Source organism: Castor canadensis, chromosome 1, assembly GCF_047511655.1.
Source record: "Castor canadensis chromosome 1, mCasCan1.hap1v2, whole genome shotgun sequence".
Lineage (NCBI taxonomy): Eukaryota > Metazoa > Chordata > Mammalia > Rodentia > Castoridae > Castor > Castor canadensis.
Window position 1 is genome coordinate 161,243,331 of NC_133386.1, and position 19,105 is coordinate 161,262,435.

The following is a 19,105-nucleotide window of genomic DNA, read 5'->3' on the forward strand; positions in this document are numbered from 1 at the left end:
ATATTAATAACAAAAACCAGGACTGTATAACAGGTAAGGCGTGGGGGGTTACTACTGGGGAGGTGGAGGAAGGAGATTAAGGTGATGGTATATGGTAGATGGACTTCATATACCTATAGGAAACAGAACTAAGAAACCTCTTGCAATTGCTTTAAGTGGGTTGGGGTGGGGGTTGAAGGGAAGAGATGATGGGGGCAACGTAAATAATGTACAATTTAAGTCTAATCTGAATGGCATTATGAACCTCCCCTTGTATAATGAATATATCTTAATAAAATTTTCTTTAAAAAGAAAAAGAAATAAATGCCAAATCTATTTTAAAAATGCAAAACTGTATTGACAATAGCACATATAACTAAAGTTTTTGATTCTATTTTTTGTTGCTTTATTCACATATTTAGCATTTTGATATCTAGAACTTGAGTATCTTAAGTAAAAGTTCTATAATCATTGCAAATCAAAATTAAACAGAATGCAATATCTAGAGTAGAGAATAATTTTTGTTTACACTTAAAAAGAAGTTCATCTTTAGCCAATAAAATTTTTTCCACATTGAAAAAGAAACAAGATGTATGTGCAAACTTTTCTCATTGGATTATCAATTTGCCATCGTACTGTTTCTGAAAATTGTTTAGAAAGATTATAGAAAGTCACAAGTCACAATTCTCTCAAGGGTAAAAAAAATCTATCCTTGCATGACACAGAACTGTTATCAAGTTGCAAAGAAAAACCCCAAAATGTGAATTTGAATCTCAAACTTTAGTTATTATTACATCTTGGTGATGACATTCAAACATTTAAAAGCCATTCTTTCCATTCATTACTTTGCTACCTGACGATGTGTTAATACCTACAGCACTAAGAGTGTTAAAGAGAGAACCATGGTTCTTGGAAAGCATGAGGAATTGTTCTGCATTCCTGGAATTTATTCTTCATCACTTACAGCAGGACCCATGACATAATAAGGAATAGGATACAGACCAATGTAAGAATGATACATTAACAAGTTTTCTCCACCATACTGCAATCTTGTTTCTGTCCCCTAGTTCATCTTAGTCTGTTCAAATATTGTCTAACACTAAATGTTCTCTTGTTGAAAGATACAGAATTGCATTGGTTTGGCCCCTCTATCAGATGAATGCAAAGATACCGAGTCATAGGAATACTTTGCTACCCCTGCCTGTGAATATTCTATAATACTGTGAAAGACTGAATTGTCTCTGTTTCAAAGTCTCATTTCATTATGATAATACACAAATTTGGTCAGTATTACTTGGAAAACCTGTTTTCAAACCATAGAGCACATCAGATGCCAATGGCAAATTGTTAAAATATGAGACATAATCTGAAGTATCAGGGGACAATCTGAGTGGGAAACCAAATGTAAAGTACATCTTGAAATATGGCCCTTCTTATCTGGGCTCCATAGGATCAAATGCTTGTTTAAATCCAGTGTCTCTTAAAAATCACATAAAATAAAAAAAAAAATCTCAGAGGAAAAATCATATCAGGTAAACACCATATAACACTTATCATTTGTGTGGGTAAAAGAATCATAAAGCTTCTCAGTTTCCAAAGAGCCATGGCTGGGCTTTTCCTTGGTCTTTCACACATCTAAAATGTCTGTTCAATAAGGTGACCAAATTAAAGAGAATTTGTCCTATAAAGAACAAATATCTACACAAATAGTAATACAGAAAAATGCAGCTCATGAATAGCAGTTATACAGATCAAGACAAATGAAAATATCTTAAAAAGGAAGCAAAACAAAAAGCAGAATGAAAGGGAAAACCAAAAAGAACAATATTTTTAGTCCTAAATTAATTTAGACAGGGAAGACAGAAAGGGAAGCAGTTCTCTAATTCACAATTCCCATGCACTCGGTGCTCTAGCTGTTATTAATCATAAGAGACTTCAAGGACATACCTATACTTGCAAGCTTCAGGGCACTCTCACTTATTATTATTCATTCAGTTTGAGGACTCTTTCCCCCATGCTCACTTCTTTGGATTTACTGGTAAACAGTGAATCATCTTAATGTTTTAGTACTTTGTTAGCAATTTATGGCTTACTAAAATATTAATACTGGTAAAATTCAATAATGGACACATTGAGGTGTACAAGAGTTCATGATGTTAAATTTTAATAGAAATTTAATCCATATCTAATATCAACTTGGTTAATGAAAATACTGAGCATTCAATTTGTCATGTGATTGTGATTATTCTAGTGTGGCATTCTTCCTCATCTGTAATATCTTTCTTTGCTAAATCTAAGTATAAAACTTTTGGATCATGTGGGGTGATAGTATTAGTTTGATGTATTGTTTCCAATAGTTTGGAAATGGCCCTCTAAGCTGTTCATTTCCTAATTCACTAACTGTACACAATGAAAGGAACTATTCAGAGATGCTTAAAGTGAAGATTTTGAGATTAGGAAATTATCTTGAATTATCTGAGTGGACCCAATGTAATTATATGCTGAAAAAGGTGAGTGTATAAATTCTCCTCTTGAATCTACTGAAGAAAAACACCCCTGCTGATACGTTGATTTTAGTCCAGCAAAAGTCAGTTTAGACTTCTGAACCTCAGAATTATATTTTCTCTGTTTTACTCCTATAAATTTGTGGCAATTTCATATACCTGCCAGAAGAAACTAATACAATCTTGAATAATTAAATTCAAGTGCTTGAAAAGAGTAAATTAGTCCTAAATTATTAATAACACTACGCCTTATAAATTTGGTAGTAAATCTTGTTATTCACTGTATTTTTATAACTTCTTTCCTACAGGGCACATGGAAGTTTTCCCTCATATTTATTTATTGATTGATTGATTGATTGACTGATTGATTGATTCTGGTCCTCCTTTGAAGGTAGGCTAAACTATGGGATTTTTTTCTACCTAAGGCAATGAAATATGAAAGTATCAGAGTAATAGATACATTCCACATCTGTAGAAGAAACTTTAGGGAGACACCATGATTTGCTAGTTGATTGTAGAAGTACATGTAAAGACAGGATTCCATCAGCCCACATTCTGGTAATCCCAGATGCCTAATATACCATGAGCAAGAAATAAAATATGATACAGGATTTCCAAAATAGCAGTCATCACTTACATACACTCCTCCATAGAAGCAATGTTATGTAGAACTAAAAAATCAGCTAAAATAAACTTCAGTTTTATCAGTGAGAAAGTGAAATTGTATAATGCTTTAATTTGGCCTACAACATTTCCTCTTTCTCCAGATCTTTGACTTGAAATTTGGCAGACTCACAACCAAAATAATTGAGAAAATCAACAGCTTTGCAGCCACAGGTATGAGTAAATTGCATTTGAAACACCACAGATAATTCCCATTGACAGATCATTATTATTTCAAATTCCCTCTATAGAAAAAAACAAAAAACAAACAAAAAATCAAAGCAAAACCTTTATCCTAACCTTGTTTGGCAGCACAGATGCCTATGGCTGAAATGCCAATTGGAATACAGCCCCATACAAAAATTTAAAAGTAATATCTGAACTGAAAGATGCCCTTGGGGTATTTTGGAAAAATATGACAAATTCTTGGAATGTGGAAGACCACCCACATCTTCAGATCTGTCTATTTGCCAAGGAATACTCTAGAGGGTTCCATTTGTCACCTTTGGTTGACCTTGATGTCCCATGCAAGGAGGAACTAGAGAATGGGCGGAAAGCAAAACTCTCAAAGTATTAAGGGCTTCTTGCAATACCCAAACAAAGAGAAGTCCTCAGCATTTAAAAAGGTTAAAGACCATCAAGAACATAAACAACAAATGTTGGCAACAATGCTTCTGGCAATGTTAGCTAGTACAACTAGTATGAAAAACAGTATGGAGGCTCTTTACAAAACTAGAAATAGATCTGTCATGTGATCCAGCAATGTTACTTCTCGGGATATATCTGAAGCAATGTGACTCAGGTTACTACAAAGGCACCTGTACACCCATGTTTATTGCAGCATTATTCACAATAGCTAAGCTATGGAAACAGTCAAGATGCCCCACTATTGACAAATAGATTAAGAAAATGTGGTATTTAAATGCAATGCTGTCCACTAAAACTAACTAGGCAATGACTTCAGTAGCCACACTTTAAGGAATATGTACTATGCAGTGTTAGTTTTCTAAAGTTATTGTAAAGGAAAACACAATAACAGCAATTAAGGAGGTTATCTGACTTCCATAGTTGCCAAATTACTTCATCTAAAATGTGCATTTTTCACAATAAGAACAAAATAAATGGGATATTCAAAAAAATAAGAATTTGGTTCATATAAAAAGAAAAAGAGCACTGAAGAGAAAATGTCTCTTAGCATAAATATCAGAATTTCTAGACAAAGACTTCGGAATGCTATTATAAAAATGTTCAAGCTGGGTGTGGTGGTTCTCACTTGTAATTTAGCACTTGCGAGGATAAGGCAAGAAGATCTTGAGCTCAAGTTCAGACTAGGCTAAGAGAGACCTTGTCTCAGAAAAACCTGTGTGTGTATGTGTGCGTGTGTTCACAGAGCTAAAAGAAATCTGACTATAGATTAAAAGTGTGAAGTAAAGTTCTCATGAAAAGATAGTGTAAATATAATTATTTTAAGAAATGAACCACTCAAAAAACTAGGAATAGACTGAAAATACATCAATTTGGTAAAGATTATCAGATTATCTATGAGAAGTTTACTAATACATTAGGAGCTTTCCTGTTAAGATTAGGAACAAAGCAAGGATGTCTTCTTACTACTTTTTAATAGCAGACTGGAAGAAAAGGAGATAAATAGCATAGTATGGAGAAAGGAAGAAATAATATGATCTGTATTTACAGATGACATGATCATCTATGAAGAAAATCTAACTGAATGGAAAAAAACAAAAAATTAACAATAGAAAAAGCAAAAAAAAAAAAAAAAAATTCCTGAAACTAAGAAGTAATTAAAGCAATGTTGCAAGATATGGGATAATTTTCAAAACTTAATCACTTTCTTTGGAAAAATGAAGCATAATATTAAAAAACATATTTGTATCATAGCCAAAATGAAATATTTAGGCATATATAAAAGAATGTATAGTATCTATGAAAATAAAGATACAAAAATCTGAGAATACAAATATCCCATGTTAATGAATAGAAACTCTCAATAGTATCAGGATCTCAGTTCGTCTCAAATTGATCTGTAGATTCAGTGAAATTCTAGTCATAAATCCAGGAAAGTATTTTCTGCATATTGACAAACTAATTCTGATGTCTATGTATAGAGACAAAAGAACCAGAATAGTTAATGCAATACTAAAGAACAAAGGCTGCCAGTACTTGACTTCAAGATTTACCTTACAGTAATCAAAATGATGTTGTGCTGTTGAAAGAAAAGACAAATAGATCAATGGAATAGAATAAACACCAGGAAATAAAAGAACATAAATATAGCCAATTGATTTTTGACTAAGGAGCAAATGCAACACAATGGAGCACCCATTGTCTTTTCAACAAAGCATTTTTGAAAATCTAGATGTCCAATTTCATAGACATGAATCCATACCTTCTTCCAGAAACAAATTCATAATAGATCACAGATCTAATCATAAAATACAAATTTATAAAGCTCCTAGATAGATAAAAATCTACCTGTCACTGGATACGTCAATGGTGTTTTGAATAAGAAGATAGGCATAAACTAAATAAAAAACAAATATTTGCAATGACATGTCTGTTAAAAAGTATTTTCTAAAATATACTAAGAGCAGTAAAACTTCAACAATAGCAAAGTAAACAACTAGATTAAAAACAGGCAAAAGACTTCAAGACATTTCACCAAAGAAGTCATATAAATGAATATGAAATAAGCATGTAAAAAGATCCTTCACATCATATGTCATAAGATAAATGAGAATTGAAATAAATAGATACCCCTACACACCTAATAAAATGATCAATATGCAGAGCACTAACAATAGCAAGTGCTTGCAAAAACATGGAAACTTGGGAATACTGTTCATTACTGGTGGGAATATCAAAAGGCACAACTACCTTGGAAGACAGTTTTATGGTGGCTTAGAAAACTAAACATAGTCTTACTACATAATCCAGCAATTATTCTTCTAGGTATTCTCCCATGTACAAATCTAAAAATGTATGTCTACACAAAACTTTCACAGAGATGTTTTTAGCAAATTTATTACTCATTGCCAAATGTTAGAAGTAATCAGAGTTTATTAGTAGGTGAGAGCATAAAGTGTGGTACATTCAAATAGTGGAATATTATTCAGTGCTAAATTTAAATGAAAAAATATGGAAGAACATTAAAATGTGTATTAATAAGTGAGAAAAGCTAACTGAAAACAGTATAACCTATATGACTACAAACATATGATATTCTGGAATTGACAAAACTATGGAGATAGCAAAATGACTGTTAGTTACCAGGAGTTAAATAGGGGGAGAAAGACTAATAGGTGCAGCACAAATAATTTTGAAAGCAACAAAAATACTATGTGATGCAACAATAATGTATATATTTTATTATACATTTGTTCATATGCATAGAATATATACCACCAGGAATGAACATTTCTGTAAAATATGGGCTTTGGATGATAATGAAAAGTCAATTATGGGTTCACCAATTCTAATTCTAACAGATGTACCACTATGGTCATGGATATTAAAAAATGAGAGGCTATGCATGTGTGGGGGTAACAGGAACATGGGGGTGTTTCTGTATCTTTCTCTTAATGTTGTGATTAATCTAAAACTTCTCATAAAAACAAATGAACAAATAACAGAAAAATATACATAGTGCAAATTGTTAAACCAAATATCACGGAGACGGCTATATTAGCAGTACACAAAATAAAATTTAAGATGTAAATTATTAAAAGTCTATGACTTCAGAATTGCCTGCTATTAAAGAATAGACTCACAATAAGATATAATAAATGTGAACCAAATTAATGAAAGCAAATGTAAGTAAAGTTATAATTTGATAATATGGAAAAGAGCTCCACATATATTCTTAAGTGAATACCATATCACAAATTAGTGTTTTAATTATTAGAAAATTTTACATGAGTAATTGTTCACTTTTTTATATTATGGAAAAGAAATAAAAGATCATATGAACTAAATGAAACAGATTTTTTTAAATCATTGAATGCTACAGACATTCAATAAATGTTAGTTTATGAACTCTCATTTATTTTGAAAGCCATCAATGTTTCAATGGTTTTTACTTATTATAATTCTGATTTTTATATGTTCATTTTTAACATTATTATAAAAGCAATTAAATACTTTTTAAAATGGATTTATGCATACATGCTCCCCCTAGGTTGTAACTATTAAGGAATATGTTGGCAAGAAATCTTTAAAGGAATAATTGACTTTGCTTGTGCAAGTAGCCAGTTCTGAGCCAAAATAAAATTATGGACAATCATATATACTGCCATAGAAAACACAATTTTCAATAATGTTTAATACTCTCATAACAGGGTTCTAGTTCCATGTATGGGAAGTATTCATGACTTAGTAGGAATTCAATGCAATTCTTCTGTCATGAAAATTTAAATAAAGTCTTGATTTGGTATAATCAGGTTTTTGTTTAGTATGCTAAAATAATAGTCAACATTTGAAAGAATAGAAACATAAATTGTAGTATGTGAGAAAAAAGTCTTCAGGTGATATAGGAAACAATAAAATACCTATCTCTTGTTCTTGTAAATATACTTAAAACATTGAAATTGTTACAATGAGAAAATTCTTATAGGAGATTTCTTCTCAGGAAGCAGAATCCAGTAAATGGTGCTCAAGTGATATATTTTCACACTTGAAAACAAAAGGGGAAATATCTATAACCTTCTTCCTGGACTCCAGAAAGATTCTAATATGGGCTCTTCACTTTCATTAAATGAACAATTCTAGCAAATAATGGAGTTTGCACTGTAATATTATCACCATGTAGAGACCTACTTTGAACAACCCACATCATTGAGAGTAATAAGAAGCCCAACACAATGAAATATCATTTTTTAACCTACTAATCTTTTATTGAATGTTACTATTTTTATATTTACCTAGTTTATTGTCTATTCTACTTCACCAACAAATTCTTACCAATGTTTTCATTTTTCAAACACACTCACAACACGCACATACAAACATACTCAAAATGTGATAGGTAGATTCAATGGACTAGGGACTAACTCAGTTTTATTTGATTTAATAAAAACTGCAGGAGTAGTTACAAAATTTCCAGGTAAGGAAAAGGAGAGTTTAGAGGTTTTCAAATGACTTCTGAAAGGTCATAATATAGCTAGGGGTATGGATTTGGAGTTTAAAATAAGATTATTTTGATTATAACTTAATTTTAAAATATAGATTAGAGCATAATTAAAATATAATTATCCTCAGAGAAATAAGAAAATATATTGCACTCATGAAAATGAATATATTTCTCTAAAATTAAATTTGTAAAAATAAAAAGACCTGTGAAAACTTAGATCTATCTATCTCAGAAATAAAAAAACTTAAATGTTAAAAAGTTATATTGAGAAAAATGGATTCAGAACAAGACTATGAAGCATTAGATATGAAAAGTCAAACTCAAGAGGAATGGATCTTTGAAAACTAAGATTGGCAGAAAAAAGAAAATATAAATGCATAAATAATTTATGTAAGAAGAAGATATAAAATGTTCCCAGGTATATGTTAGAAGTTAGGGAAAGCATGTGACATTCTTGTGTCCCTTCCCTCACATGGAGATTTTATAACAATAACTCCTGACATGCTTATTAAATTAAATTAAACAAAGGGCATGGCCACTTAAATCTGTGTGTGTGTGTGTGTGTGTGTGTGTGAGTGTGCGTGCGTGTGTGTGTGTGTGTGTGTGTGTGTGTGTGTGTTTATTCATTTATTCACATGTGCATACATTGTTTGGTCATTTCTCCCCCCACCCCCTCTTTCCCACCCTCTTCCCCCTTTCCCCTTCAGTTCCAGGCAGAACTTGTTCTGCCTTTATCACTAGTTTTTTTTTTTTTCTTTTATTATTCACATATGCATACAAGGCTTGGGTCATTTCTCCCTATCACTAGTTTTGTTGAAGAAATGAGACAAGCATAATAAGGAAGACAAAGTGTTTTTGCTAGTTGAGTTGAGGATAGCTATACAAAAATATTCCTAGCATTGCTGTCTTGTACACGTGTTATGACCCATGTTGTTTCATCTATAACTGATCTTTACCCTGGTTACTGATCCCCTTCTCATGATAACTTCTGTTGCTTTAAGGTTTCTGTATTAGTTCCTCTGGAGTGGGGACATCAAACGCTTACATGTTTTGGGTTTTCTACCTATTTCTATATCACCCATATGTGTTCTCCCCTTGTCATGTGATCCCAGTTCAACCACATTTCTGTATTTGCACTAGATCTAAAGTCCTCATATGAGGGAGCACATATGATTTTTGGTCTTCTGGGCTTGTCTGACCTCGCTCAGAATGATGTTTTTTAGTTCCATCCACTTACCTGCAAGTGATAAGATTTTATTCTTCTTCATGGCTGAGTAAAATTCCATTGTGTACAAGTACCACATTTTCTTGATCCATTCATCAACAGTGGGGCATCTTGGTTGTTTCCATAACTTGGCTATTGTGAATAGTGCTGCAATAAACATGGGTTTGCAGGTGCCTCTGGAGTAACCTGTGTTGCATTTCTTTGGGTATATCCCCAGGAGTGGGATTGCTGGATCATATGGCAAGTCCATGTTTAGATTTTTAAGAAGTCTCCAAATTTTTTTCCAGAGTGGTTGTACCAGCTTGCATTCGCACCAGCAGTGGATTAGGGTTCCTTTTTCCCCACATCCTTACCAACACCTGTTTTTGGTGGTGTTTTTGATAAAGGCTATTCTAACAGGGGTGAGGTGGAATCTTAGTGTGGTTTTTATTCGCATTTCCTTTATGGCAAGAGATGGTGAGCATTTTTCATGTGCTTTTTTGTCATTTGAATTTCTTCTTTAGAGAAAGTTCTACTAAGTTCTGTTGCCCATTTTTTAATTGGTTCATTGATTTTAGGAGAGTTTAGTTTCTTAAGTTCCCTGTATATTCTGGTTATCAGTCACTTGTCTAATGTATAGCTGGCAAATATTTTCTCTCAATCTGTGGGTGGTCTTTTCAGTTTAGAAATCATTTCTTTTACTGTGCAGAAGCTTTTTAATTTTATGAAGTCCCATTTGTCCATCCTTTCTCTTAGTTGCTGGACTGCTGGGGTTGTCTTGAGGAAGTCCTTGCCTATACCTATTAGTTCCAGAGTGTTTCCTGCTCCTTCCTGTAGTAACTTCAGACTTTCATGTCTAATATTTAGGACCTTGATCCATTTTGAGTTGATACTAGTACAGGGTGATAGACATGGATCTAGTTTCAGTTTTTTGCAGATGGATAACCACTTTTCCTAGCAACGTTTGTTGAAGAGGCTGTCTTTTCTCCATCGTATGTTTTTGGCACCTTTGCCAAAAATGAGGTGGGTATATTTGTGTGGATTCATATCTGGATCTTCTATTCTGTTCCACTGGTCTTCATGTCTGTTTTTATGCCAGTACCATGCTGTTTTTATTGCTATTGCTTTGTAATATAGTTTGAATTCGGGTATTGTGATACCTGCAGCATTGTTCTTTTTGCTGAGTATTGCCTTGGTTACTCATGGTCTCTTATGTTTCCAAATGAAATTTAGAGTAGATTTTTCAATCTCTGTGATGAGAGTCATTGGGATTTTGATGGGAATTGCATTAAACATGTAGATTGCTTTCAGTAGTATAGCCATTCTTACTATTTTGATTCTACCAATCCATGAGCATAGGAGATCTTTCCATCTTCTGTAGTCTTCCTCAATCTCTTTCTTCAGGAGCTTGTAATTCTCCTTGTAGAGTTCATTCACATCTTTTGTTAAATTTACTCCTAGGTATTTGATTTTTTTTGAGGCTATTGCAAATGGAATTGTTTCTATATATTCCTTCTCAGTTTGTTCATTGTTGATGTATAGAAAAGCTAATGATTTTTGTAGGTTGATTTTAAAAGTATCTTGCCAACTTACTGTAGCTGTTTATGGTGTCTGAGAGTTTTTGGGTAGAGTTTTTTGGGTCTCTAAGATATAGGACCATATTGTCTGCAAATAAGGATATTTTGAAAGTTTATCTATTTGTATTCCTTTTATTTCTTCTTCTTGCTTAATTGCTCTGGCTAGAAATTCCAGTACTATATTGAATAGGAGTGGGGATAGTGGGCACCCTTGTCTCATTCCTGATTTTAGGGGATTGGTTTCAGTTTTTCACCATTAAGTATGATGTTGGCTGTAGGTTTGTCATATATAGCCTTTACAATGTTGAGGTACATTCCTTCTATTCCTAGTTTTCTTAGAGCTTGTATCATGAAGTGGTGTTGGATCTTGTCAAAGGCTTTTTCTGCATCTATAGAAATGATCAAGTGGTTTTTTTCTTTGCTTCTGTATGTGCTGTACTACACTTATAAATTTGCATATGTCGAACCATCGCTGCATCCCTGGGATGAAGCCGACTGGGTCATGGTGTATGATCTTTCTGATGTGTTGCTGGATTCGGTTTGCCATTATTTTATTAAGGATTTTTGCATCAATATTCATTAAGGAAATTGGCCCATAATTCTCTTTTTGGAGGTGTCTTTGTCTGGTTTTGGGATGAGAGTAATATTGGCTTCATAGAATGATTTAGGCAGTGTTCCTTCTCTTTCTATTTTGTGGAGAGTTGGTATTAGATCTTCTTTAAATGTCGAAAGAATTCAACAGTGAATCCATCAGGTCCTGGACTTTTCTTTTTTGGGAGACTCTTGATTGCTGCTTTAATTTCTTTTTGTGTTATAGCTCTATTCAGGTGATTGATATCCTCTTAGTTCTCTTTTGGGTGGTTGTAAGTTTCTAGAAATCTGTCCATTTCTTCAAAATTTTCATATTTATTATAGTATAGGCTCTCAAAGTAGTCTCTGATGATTTGTGTATTTCCATGGTGTTTGTTGTTATCTCCCCTTTTGCAGTTCTGATTTTACTGATTTGGGTTTTTTCTCACCTCATTTTAGTCTGGTTTGCCAGGGGTCTGTCAATCTTATTTACTTTTTTAAAGAACTAGCTTTTTGTTTCATTCATTCTTTGCATGGTATTTTTGGTTTGTATTTCATTGATTTCAGCCCTTATTTTAATTATTTCTTTCCTTCTGCTTGTTTTGGGATTTGCTTGTTCTTGTTTTTCTAGGAGTTTGAGCTGTAGTATTAGGTCATTGATTTGAGATCTTTCTGTCCTTTTAATATATGCACTCATGGCTGTAAACTTTCCTCTTAGGACTGCCTTTGCTGTGTCCCACAGGTTGTGGTAAGTCATATTTTCATTTTCATTAACTTCCAGGAACATTTTAATTTCCTCTTTTATTTCATCAATGACCCATTCATCTTTGAGCAATGTGTTGTTCAGTTTCCAATTGTTTGCATGTATTTTACTGCTGTTTTTGTTGTTGATTTCTAGTTTTAATGCACTGTGGTCAGATAGAATGCATGGGATTATTTCCAATTTCTTATATTTGCTGAGGCTTGCTTTGTGCCCTAAGATATAATCAATTTTTGAGATAGTTCCTTGGGCTGCTGAGAAGAATATGTATTGTGCAGAAGTTGGATGAAATATTCTCTGGACATCAGCTTGGTCTATTTGATCTATGGTGTAATTTAGTTCTAGGATTTCTTTATTGATTTTTTGTTTGAATGACCTGTCTATTGGTGATAGGGGAGCATTAAGATCTCCCACTATCACTGTGTTGGAGTGTATATATGTCTTTAGGTCCTTCAGAGTATGTTTGATGGAATTTTGTGCATTAATGTTGGGTGCATGTAGGTTGATAATTGTTACTTCCTTCTGGTGTATTTCCCCTTTTATTAGTATGGAGTGTCCTTCTTTATCTCTTTTGATCAATGTAGGTTTTAAGTCTACTTTTTCTGAGATAAGTATTGCTACTCCTGCCTGTTTCCAGGGAGCATTGGCTTGGTAAATCTTCTTCCAGCCTTTCACTTTCACCCAGTGCATATTTCTATCAGTGAGGTGGGTCTCCTGTACGCAGCAAATTGTTGGATCTTCCTTTTTAGTCCAGTTTGTCAGTCAGTGTCTTTTGATGGGGGAATTTAGTTCACTAACATTCAGTGTTAGTATTGATAAGTACATGGTGATCCCTGTCATGTAGTTGTCTTTGTTGATTAAGAGTTTGATTGTGTTTAGCTGAATCAATGTTACTCTTTACTTTCTAGCCTTTTCTTCTCCTGTGGTTTGGTATTGCCTACCCTTCAATGGTTTTATTTGCTTTCATTATGTGTTTGCAGAATTCCTTGGAGAATAATTTGTAGTGGTAGCTTGGTGGTCATATATTGTTTTAATTTCTGCTTATCATGAAAGACTTTTATTGTTCCATCTATTTTGAATGATAGTTTTGCTGGGTAAGTATCCTAGGATTGAAGTTATTTTCATTTAGTGCTTAGAAAATCTCACCCCATGCTCTTGTTGCTTTTAATGTTTCTATTGAGAAGTCTGCTGTGATTTTGATGGGTTTACCTTGGTATGTTATTTGTGTTTTCTCTCTTACAGCCTTCAATATTCTTTCTCTAGTCTATGTACTTGTTGTTTTAATGATAATATATCATGGGGTAGTTCTATTTTGGTCAGGTATGTTCAGTGTTCTGGAGGCTTCCTGTACCTGAATGGGCATAGTTTTCTCTAGATTTGGGAAAGTTTCTGTTATTATTTTGTTGAATATATTATGCATTCTTTTTGCTTGCACCTCTTCTCCTTCTTCAATGCCCATGATTCTCATGTTTGGTCTTTTGATGGAGTCAGTGAGTTTTTGCATTTTCTTTTCACAGGTCTTGAATTGTTTAACTAATAGTTCTTCAGTTTTTCCTTTAATTGCCATTTCATCTTCAAGTTCTGAGATTCTGTCTTCTGTTTGTTTTATTCTGCTGGAATGGACTTCCATTTTGTTTTGTATTTCTGTTTCATTCTTTTTTCTGAGGTTTTCCACATCATAGGTTACTTCTTCTTTAATATTGTCAATTTTTGCCCATAATTCATTTATCCCTCTGCTGCTTGTGGTGATCTTTGTTTCAGTTTGGTGTTTGTTTAGGGATCCTATGATTTCATTTATTTGTTTCTGTGTTTTCTCATATTCTTTAGTTTTGTTGTCCTGGAATTTCTTGAGTGCCTCCTATACATTTTGGTTGACCATGTCTAGTAGCATCTCTATGAAATTCTCATTAATTACTTGTAGAATTTCTTCTTTCAGGATGTTCTTGTGGTCTTCATTGGGTTTCTTGGCATAGTTTATCTTTGTTTTGTTGGAGTCTGGATCTGGGTGTCCATTTTCTTCATTTTGCTCTAAATCCTTTTCTACTTTATTTTTGGGGGGAAAATGGTTTCCATTCCTTTTTCTTCTTACCATTTTTCAACTAGGTACTGTTTCTGTCCCTGGACTATGTGTAATTTGGTATTAGCTGGGTTACAATATTAATACTAACAAAATCATGAGAGAATGATAAAAAAGAGAAAGAGAAGGAAAGATAAAAGGAAGAGAGAAGAGAGAAAAAAAAGAAAGAGAAAAAAAATGAGAGAGATGATGAGTGATCAGACAGCAAACCAGTCTGTCAAACCCTTAAAGAAGGAAGAAAAAGAAAAAAATCACCAATTCTGGAACAGTAGGATTTCATCCTTAGTTGTTTATACTTCTTTAGTGTCCAGTCCAGTCTGTGTGTGTCTATTGGGCACACTTGGAACCCTTTAGTGGCAGCCCTAGCTGGAGCCTGGTGGAACAATTATTGTGGAAACCTTTAGAGCTGGGGCTGGCTCCACCCAAGGGGCGGAGTTCCTGGCAGGCTGGTGGATATGGCTGTCTCACACCAGGCTTGTGCCTGTCCCAGCCGGGTGGGGCTCTAGTCATTCAACATGGAGCTTGATCCCTGCATGGCCTGATGGACGGGAGTCCAAGGGGTGGGGTCTGGTCATCCCACATGTAGCTGGAGCTCAGCAGGGACTGAAGGGTGGTGGGTTCAGGGGGGCAGGTATACCTGTGAGGTGTGGGACTGGCTGTGGGCTAGGGTCCAGCATGGGCAAGTAGCAGATATCCCAGCCTGTTGTGTGTCCAGGGACTGGAGGCCGGCATAGAGAGGGGCGACAGTCCCAGTGGTGTGTGGATCCAGTGTGGCCCGAGAGGCGGGGATCCCACCTTGCGTGGGTCTGGCACAGCCCAAGGAGCAGAGAGCTCAGCAGAATGGGGCAGTGGCTCTGCAGACCTATGGGGCAGGGATTTGGCATGCTGGCTGTTCTTTTATTAGATCATGGCATGGAGAAGCCTTCCACTATGTAAGTGTTTAGAGTGCTATGTTTTTGGCTCTCCCAGATGCTTTACCTCAGGTAAAGCTGGAGGTGTGTGTCTAGCTCCTTACTCTCTGGGTCAGGAGCTCACAAGGTCTGAGGCTCTGTCTCTGTCGCCACCTTGGATCTGTGTGTGTGTGTGTGTGTTTGAAGACTGAAAAGGATGGGGAGAATTTGAGCATAAATGTAAAACAGGATTTAAAAAAAAACAGAAATAAAATACAAAGGCCAAAAGACAAAGCAGAAGCCTAAAAGAAAATGAAATGACCAGTAATTCAATTGCCCCTTATTCTTATCCCCCTTTCCAACTGCCCTCTTTGTTATTACCAAGTACAGCTACATGGGAGGATACTTTGTCTTCAACCTTGGAATGTAGAGGATAACCTCCTCTTAGTGCCTTTAAAATAGAGATTACCACAGCACATGAGAAAATTAGACAAATTTTCCTAGGGTTTCAAATTGCCCAAATGAGAACTGTAAGGACATATGTTGTCTAAAATTGATGACATTCAAATATAGCCTAAATTACACTGCTAGAACTATTAAAAACTAGGTTGAAATAAATCTTTATTTGAAGTAAACTTTTGGAGTAAAACATATACTACAACTTTATTTTTCTTCAATATCAAGTTGATCTTACTCAAATGATTTTAAAAACTATTTTCATTATACTATTTCCACGGTAAGGAAGTTTTCCTGTCTATCATTCTTCTTTCTATCTATCTATTTATCTATCTATCATCTATCCATCTACCATCTATTTACAGGAAAAAATCATTTTTGTTGAATGTCACAGAACACTTATCTCTTTATATGTGAAATTCTTTTAAAGATTGTTAATGCTTTGCAAAAATCCATTTTTCCTTGAGTTTGGCTTTTCATATCCAGCACTTCACACTCCAGCTTTTGATCACTTGTTTCAAAATGAGTCATTTTCAAAATAACTCCTGTGATGATTTCTAAAGTACAGTGAAATATTTCTTGAACAGGATGACTTTTTTTCTGGTGTCTGTTGTACCAGAAATGTCATGTTTAGTGGTTAAATTCTCCCTTTATTTGAGAATGAATGAGTGAGTACCTTGCTTAGGAAGGGAGCCCTATGATTATGACCAAAGAACACAATGAAACTATTAATCCTGTTTGTAAGTACACTCTTTAGTTTTGATATGACATCTGAAATAACTGTTTTCATTTTTGTAATGACATGAGTCACATCATAAGAACAAATCTGATTGCTAGTACTGACTCACATGTCACATGCCCAGACTGGAGGAGGCAATTCCATCACTTGTACCTCTTCAAAGTAATATGGTTACCAGTTCAGTGATGGCTTACTCCAGTCACTTCTCCTATGTATGCTTGCCTTGTATTTTACAAATCTGATTTTTTTCCCCAACAAATGAAATACATAAAGCTCCACAAAGTACTTGGTAAGAAGTATGATAAATCTGAGAACACTTAAATTCATGTGATGTCTTGAACTCATGGTGATGACAAGTAAAACCCCAACCCTCTGTAAAACTAGTGGCCTTATGAATGATGCACCAGAGAGCATTTAGAAAGCTTGCCATGAGATCATTCTTATCTCTGTGGAACAGAGGAAAGACTTTCTTTCTGCTGTGGAAAGACTAGAAATGAAGAAGGGCTTCTGCACCTTCATTGCTGGACCATATAATAGACTGGTGGGTGAGATCATGAAGGATAGAAGGACATGAATGAAAATTCCCCCATCCAGTGTCAACTGGATGGAAATAGTCTTTACCAGACAGAAGGAGAAGCTAGCTCAGGCCATGGCTTGAGTCAAAAAGATTTATAAGGAGAAGAAAAAGAAGACCACAACCATTGTGGTGGAGGTGAAGAAATCCCAGCCCAAGGCTGTCATTGGGTCAAAGGGAAATTCACTGAAGGAGATTCTGGAAAGAACTGGAGTGTCTGTTGAGATCCCACCCTCAGTATCTCTGAGCTGGTGAAACTGTTGGGTGAGCCTAAAAGTTTGGGTCAGGCATTGACCAAAGTCTATGCAATGACCACTAGTTTAACAGTCTCCTCTGTGTCTGCCTCTTCCTGGCTTCACCACTTCATCATTGGCAAGAAAGGGCAGAACCTGGCCAAAATCACTCAGCAGATGCCAAACATTCATAGTGCATTCTCAGAAGGTGAGGACAAGACACCCTGGAAGGCCCCCACAGAGGACGTGAATGTGGCCAGGAGTAGATTGAAGGCATGGTCAAAGACGTGATTAACTGGATGGACTATGTGGAAATCATCATTGACCTCAAATTCCACAGACACATCATTGAGAAGAGTGGAGCTAACATCAACAGGCTTAAAGACCAATACAAGTTATCTGTATGCATCCCTCCTGGCAGTGAGAAGAGCACCTGATTCATACTGAAGGGGATCCACAGGGCATGTAGCGGGCCAAATGGGAACTGCTGGAGCTTGACTCTTGAATAGAAAATGAGCTTATCATTGAGCAGGGATTTCATTGCAGTTAGGGGGGGAGGTGAACAGATCTGTGAAATTGATGAGAAATCCCCAGAGGTTATCATCAACTTTCCAGACCCAGCACAAAAAATCAATATTTTTCACCTCAGAAGGCCCAAGAATGAGGTGGAAAAATGCATCAAATACATGCAGAAGATGGTGACAGACCTGGTGAAAAATAGCTATCCAATTTCTGTTCTAGTTTTTCACAAAAGCATCACTGAGAAAGGAGGTGTAAACATTACGAAAACTCGTGAAGAAAGCAATACTCAAATCCACTTGGAGCATGATGTGAACATTCCACTGCCTGCGTCACCTGTGTGAGCAAAGCCATCGGCAAAATCATGGATGAATTCAAGATGGGCATCCAGTTCCCGTAGAGTGGAACCCCAGACACCAATTGTGTAACGATAACAGGGCTCCTGGAGAATGTGGAGGAAGCCATCAACCATATTCTCAGCCTGGAGGAGGAATATCTGGCCAATATGTGGTAGACAGTCAGGCACTGCAGTTTTACAAAAAGGCTTTGGTGCATGAGGAGACCAAGGCACCATCCAAAGACAGGATGTCCCCTGGACAGCCAACAGTAGCAAGAAGGCTCCTGATGTGAGTAGTTCATTTCCCAGCTTTAAGACTCAAGTTCCCAAGACCTTCTCTTGAGGCCCCAAACAATAATGATCACAAAGCATAAATCTTTCCAGCCTGCTGACCCAAACCTAGCCACACAATGGTTTATCTCAATCTGACTCAGCAGCTAGACCATCATAAATTTGATGCTCTCCCTGCTCCCTAGAGTTCTCCCAGTGAAGCCTGGCAAGCCTGCCCTGTGGGGCCATTTCTCCAGGCCTGGTCAGAATCTATCAGGCTCAAGGGGTCTGATATTAAGATCCTTGATCCATTTTGAGTTAATCTTGGTATAGGGTGATATACATGGATCTAGAATATCTGCCCTGGCATTGTGCAGGTAATTGACAATTTGTGATAACACAGACTCCAGATTCTTGGTCCACCAGCATGTAGTCAGCACTCTGATCATCACCAGAGGCCTGCAGCAGTGGCTAGGAGAAAAATTCCTATATCATGACCTCAGGAAATAAATTTCTTTCAGACCACTCTGGTATAGCATCGTGACACCAATAAAACTCTGGAAAACTGGTTATTCTCTCCTCATTTAGATAAAACTCAGCTGCCATA

At 35.5% G+C, this 19,105-nt stretch overlaps 1 pseudogene; it reads left to right on the forward strand.

The window, feature by feature from the left end:
* Nucleotides 1–15,430: 15,430 nt before the first annotated feature.
* On the forward strand, nt 15,431–18,521 carry LOC109679406 (vigilin pseudogene; annotated as a pseudogene).
* Nucleotides 18,522–19,105: the final 584 nt, after the last annotated feature.